We start from the raw sequence: 6,149 nt of genomic DNA on the forward strand, positions 1-6,149 counted from the left end.
GCAGGCCTGTTGGATTATGATTATTATCTTGCTTTAACTGAGTATTATTTTATTTATTATGAGTTGTAATCTTTATTTCTGTAAATAAACATTTGTTGATACATTTCGCGTTCTCGTTGCCTCCCTCATTTGTCGCGGCTTGAGCCGGCCGTGACAAATATGGGGCTCGTCCGCCGTTGTAATTAGGAACACCGGTTTCTTCGTTATCATTAGTTCTGACTCCGTAAGCGAGTGCTCCACATGTGTTGTGTAGTTTGTTTGGGAGGCTTCGGGTAGCGATTGTTTGGGAGGTAAAGTAGTAGATGTTTGATTTGGGAAGTTGAGTTTTGTAAGCGTTTGAATTATCATTGCGTGTTGTTTGAAACGTGTAATATGGTAAGTTACACGAATTGAATGCTGATTGAATGTGTAGAATATATAATGTAGACATTTTCCAGTGTGTTTTGTGGATATTAGAATTTTATTTGTTTGGTAATTGGTTTGAGGTAGCAGAGATATAAATCATGACCTCCAATATTGAAGAGTTTATTCGTAATCCGTCAGAAGATCTTTTAAATGAATATTCGAAAGATCAATTGTTAGCGCTCGCGAATCATTTTGATGTTGGTCTTTCTGTTGTGGATAAACGATTGAAAGAGAGCTTGAAATCGATTTTGATATCTGCTTTGGTCGAACAAAAGGTACTTCAGGCTGAGCAGATGTCTACTGTTCAGGTTAGTAGAAAATCCTTGTCTTATGAGCAGCAGAAAGATTTACTTTTGATAGAAACAAACTCGAAGGAAAAAATCGTACAGAAAAAAATAGAAGTAATGTTCGAAATTGAAAAGGGAAAATTAGATCTGGAGCGCTATAAATTGGATTTGATTAAAGCAGGGAAATTTTCTAAGGAAACTAAAAGATTGTCGGCTGAAGGTAATGAGGATGATTGGCATGATTTTGATGTGGTCACAAATTTGCGACTTGTACCCAAATTTGATGAAAAGGATATTGATACCTTTTTCTCTTTGTTTGAGCGGGTAGCTGATGCTAGAATGTGGCCAGATTCAGTGCGTACTTTATTACTGCAGTGTGTCTTTACGGGAAGAGCTCAGGAAGTTTTTTCTTCTGTAGATACTCGGGATTCAGAGAACTATGATTGTGTAAAATCAGCTGTTTTGAAAGCTTATGAATTGGTGCTGGAAGCATATAGACAGCGATTTAGAGGTTGGTAAAAATCGGAAAAACAAACACACGTGGAATTTGTGAGAGAAATTCAAACTCATTGTAATCGCTGGTGTACTGCTTCTGGTGTGGAGACTTTGAGTGATTTAAAGGAGCTGGTAGTGTTGGAGCAGTTTAAAAATTCAGTGCCACCTTGTATTGCTACTTATGTAACTGAGGCTAAAGTTCATACAGTTTATGACGCTGCAGTTCTTGCTGATGAATTTGCTTTAATTCACAAAAAGCAGTTTGGACAAAAAATGTTCAAAGATGGGAGACGCGAACCATATGGGTTTGCATATGATAAGAGTAGGGAAAATTTTGATCTCTCTAGGACAAGATCGTTTCGTTCTCCTGGGAAAAGTGATTTAGCAGATATTTGCAATTACTGTCAGGCTAAGGGTCATTGGAAAAATGAATGTCCGATGCTTAAAGCTAAAGCTCAATATTCAGTAGAAAACAAGAAAATAAAAAGTACTGCTTTAGGACTGAAGTCTGTCGGATTGGTGACGTCTGTTCAGTCGTCCCTTGAACTGGCTGTGGAAACTCATTGTGAAAGTCAGAAATCTAGCTTTTCACCTTTTATTACAGAGGGTTATGTTTCGCTAGTGGGCTCTGATCAGAGTAAGCGAGTAAAAATCCTCAGAGACACAGGTGCAATGGAATCGTTTATTTCTGAGACTGTCCTGCCCTTTTCTAGTGAATCATATACTGATAGTAATGCCTTAATTAGAGGAATAGGACTAAATGTAGTATCTGTTCCTCTGCATAAAGTGTTGTTGGTTTCAGACTTGGTGCAGGGAGAGGTAACACTTGGTGTACGTCCCTGTTTGCCCGTTGTGGGTGTTGACATTATTCTCGGAAACAATTTAGCTGGAAGTAGGGTTTGGTCAGTTGATTTGCCAGCTTTGGTGGTGTCTCCCTCTTTATCTGCATCAGATGGGTTTGATGAAAATGCCAAGAGTTTTCCAGAAGTGTTTGTTTCTTCGGTTGTGACTCGGGCTGGGAGCAAACTTTTATCTGTGACTCCGTCAGATGTTAAGAAAGAAGGGAGAATACTGACTAAAATACCAGCATTTCTGACTATTTCACGTAATGACCTGGTGAAAGAGCAACGAGCAGATACATCGCTTGTTGACTTATTTGACAGAATTCTTTCTCCAGAGGTGCTGTCAGATACACCTTCGGGGTATTATTTAGATGGAGAAATGCTGGTCAGAAAGTGGGTGCGTCATTGTAAGGACTTTCTAGGAGACCCAATTGTTCAAGTTGTGGTTCCAAAGAAATTTTGTGATCTTGTTTTGAAAACGGCGCATGATTCTTCAGGCCATTTGGGTGTAAAAAAAACCTATCAGTTGATTCTGAGAAGTTTCTTTTGGCCTAAGTTAAAACGAGATGTGTCTGCATATATTAAGGCCTGTCATACTTGTCAGGTGACTGGCAAGCCGAACCAGACCCTGAAACCTGCACCACTTTTTCCTATCCCAGTGGTGAACCAACCATTTGAATATTTGATTGTAGATTGTGTGGGCCCATTACTTAAGTCTAGGACAGGCAGTAAGTATTTGCTTACAATAATGTGTCAGACAACCAGGTTTCAAGCTGCTTATCCGTTACGTTCAATCACTACAAAGACTGTGTTAAAAGCTTTAACGCAATTCATTGCTCTGTTTGGAATTCCTAAAGTTATACAAACGGATCAAGGTTCGAATTTTACTTCGAAAATATTTGCGCAAACGTTAAAACAGTTGCATGTTAAACATCAGAAGGCCAGTGCTTACCATGCTCAAAGTCAGGGGGCCCTAGAACGCTTTCATCAGACACTGAAGTCTCTGTTTAGATCGTCTTGTACACAAATGAAGGGTGACTGGGAAGAGGGTTTGCCCTGGCTTCTTTTGGCTGCTAGAGAAGCTTCTCAAGAAAGCACAGGGTTTAGTCCAAATGAGCTTGTGTTTGGACATTCTGTGCGTAGTCCAATGTCGCTTTTGTCTGAAGATTTGAAGGGTGTGGATCCTCCAAAACACTTGTTGAATTATGTAAGTGACTTTCGCAGGAGATTGTAGGAATCTTGGGAGCAGGCAAAAGTGAAGTTGGGGCATTCACAAGATAGAATGAAGCAGTTATTTGACCGTCGAGCAGAGGTTCGAGTTTTTCAGCCTGGTGATCAGGTGCTTGCTTTAGTGCCGGTCGTGGGTTCTCCTTTTCAGGCAAAATTTGTGGGCCCTTATACGGTGTTACGGCAGGTTTCAGATTTGAATTATTTGATTGAAACTCCTGAGAGGAGGAAGACGTGTGTGTCATGTGAATCTTTTAAAACCCTACTTTGTACGTGAGATTGTGAAAAACTCTAATTCTGTTTTAACTGTGGAGAATCCAGAAAGAACCCGAGTGAAACCTTTGCTTTTGGCTAGCACAGGAGGAGAAACATCTTTAGAAGGTGTTCCTGAAACGCCTGTTTCTGATGACGAAGGCCTAGATCCGGGGGAATCAGTTACACAAGGTTGTTTAGCAAATACTGAAGCCCTTAGGAATTTAGGGGTGATGTTGAAGCATATTTCTGATGTTCAACGTTTGGATATGTCTGCTTTAATAAATGACTATGCGTTTCTTTTTCCTGATACTCCCACACAAACAACTCTAATTGAACATGATATTGATGTGGGGGACGCTGAACCTGTTTGTCAGAGTTACTATCGTGTTCCTTCAGAGAAAAAGCAACAGTTGGAAACTGAGATTGCATATTTGCTGGAGAATGGTTTGGCTGAGCCTTCTTTTTCAAGTTGGTCATCTCCGTGTATACTGGTAAAAAAAGCTGATGGATCTCATCGATTTTGCACAGACTATAGGAAGGTAAACGCATTAACTAAACCTGATTCTTACCCTTTGCCTCGAATTGAGGATTGCATCGATCAAGTTGGCTCTGCCACCTATGTTAGCAAATTTGATTTGCTAAAGGCTTATTGGCAGGTGCCGTTAACATCTAGAGCTCAGGAGATCTCTTCATTTGTTAATCCGTCAGGCCTATTTTCTTATAAGGTTATGAGTTTTGGCTTAAGAAATGCCCCAGCTACGTTCCAACGGTTAATGAATAGAGTTATTGCAGGTTTGGAAGGTTGTGCAGTTTACTTGGACGATGTAGTCGTCTATAGTGACACTTGGTTGGAACATGTATGTTGAATTAGAGCTTTGTTTGATTGTTTTGCTGGGGCTAATCTTACGGTAAATTTGAGCAAATGTGAGTTTGCTAAGGCCACTGTCACTTACCTTGGAAAAGTAGTAGGTCAAGGTCAGGTACGTCCTGTTCGAGCTAAAGTGACCGCAATTGATCAATTTCCTATTCCTACTACAAAAAAGGAATTAATGAGGTTTCTTGGGATGGTTGGGTTTTATAGGGGGTTCTGTCAGAATTTTTCTACTGTGGCAGCTCCTCTTACCAACCTCCTTCGAGATAAAATCAAATTTGAGTGGACCTCGGTGTGTCAAAGAGCATTTGAGGATGTTAAATCGCTCCTCACTGTGTCTCCAGTATTGGTTGCACCAAGACTGGATAAAGCTTTCAAATTACAGGTTGACGCTAGCAATGTAGGAGCGGAGCTGTTTTATTGCAGACCTCAGAAGATGAGGTAGAGTGTGTGGTTGGGTATTTCTCTAGGAAGTTTAGTTCTTATCAACTTAACTATTCGGTTATTGAGAAAGAGGCCCTAGCCTTGATCTGGGCGCTGAACCATTTTGAGGTTTATGTGGGTTCCGTGGAGGGTCGTTGGTGGTTTATACTGACCATAATCCTCTAACATTTCTACATTCTTTACAGAACCCAAATCAGCGACTCATGAGATGGTGTATCTTTCTACAAGGGTATCATCTGGATATAAGACACATTAAGGGTACCGACAATGTGATTGCAGATGCTCTATCACAAGTATAATGTATGTTACTTGTTTTTGCATTGTTTTTTGCTTTTTCCTTTTCTAGTTTTCTCTCTCCGTCCTATCTCTTCTCCTAGGCGCCGAGGTTGATGAGCATAATGGGGGGGGGGGGGGATGAGTGGATTCTGGAAGATGCTGACTTCGTTGTTATTTGGGAGTATATGTATTGGATAGTTGTGGGTATAGTTATACACCCTCCACATTGTGGCACCTCCACAACTGTAACATTTTGGTGGAACCCCTGTACCACTCTTCCCATATTCATGGTCCCCTCCGCATCTAGCACACCTTCTCTGCCTATTACAATTCTTTGCAGTGTGCCCAAATCTCTGGTATTTAAAGCATCTCATTGGTTTTGGTACAAACATCCTTACTGGATAACTCATAAAACCCAAGAATACCCTCTTTGGAACGTTTTCTCCTTCAAATTCTACTGACACCGTTTCACTGTCTCTCATCACTCCTTCCTTAGCTGATTTCAATCTTTGTACATTAAGTACTTTCCCTCCTTTTATATTCCTTTTTAATTCTTCCATACCAACACTTATTGGAACCCCTGTTATCACTCCAGTACTTCCACCTCCCATTCGAGCTCCCACCCTTCCTGTGTTTTCCACCTTGCATTTTCCTACCTCTTTAACTTTTAGCGCTTTTTCCATTTGCACTGCATCAGCACATCTCGCCAATAAATTGCCATCATTTAGAACCTTTGCATATTCTATATCCCCTATCTTGTTAGCCAGAGTTGTTGTTAGCACCATTGGGTTAACTTTCTTCATGCTTCCCTGGTTCTTCTCATTAAATCTTATTATGACTACAGATTTTTCCTCCCTTTCTTTATGGACCGTAATTTGCCCATTTTCTTCACTTTCCGTGCCCTCATCTTGCTCATTTCTGACTCTTTTATTCCCTTTGGCTCTTTTGTCATTTGTCCGTAGAATCTACATTTGCAAGAATCTACTATAACCAAAATCAGAAAATAATGTTATATCAAAAAAATTTTACCTTATGTGAGTTTTTATT

Source organism: Onychostoma macrolepis, chromosome 03 (genome assembly GCF_012432095.1).
Source record: "Onychostoma macrolepis isolate SWU-2019 chromosome 03, ASM1243209v1, whole genome shotgun sequence".
Taxonomy (NCBI): Eukaryota; Metazoa; Chordata; class Actinopteri; order Cypriniformes; family Cyprinidae; genus Onychostoma; species Onychostoma macrolepis.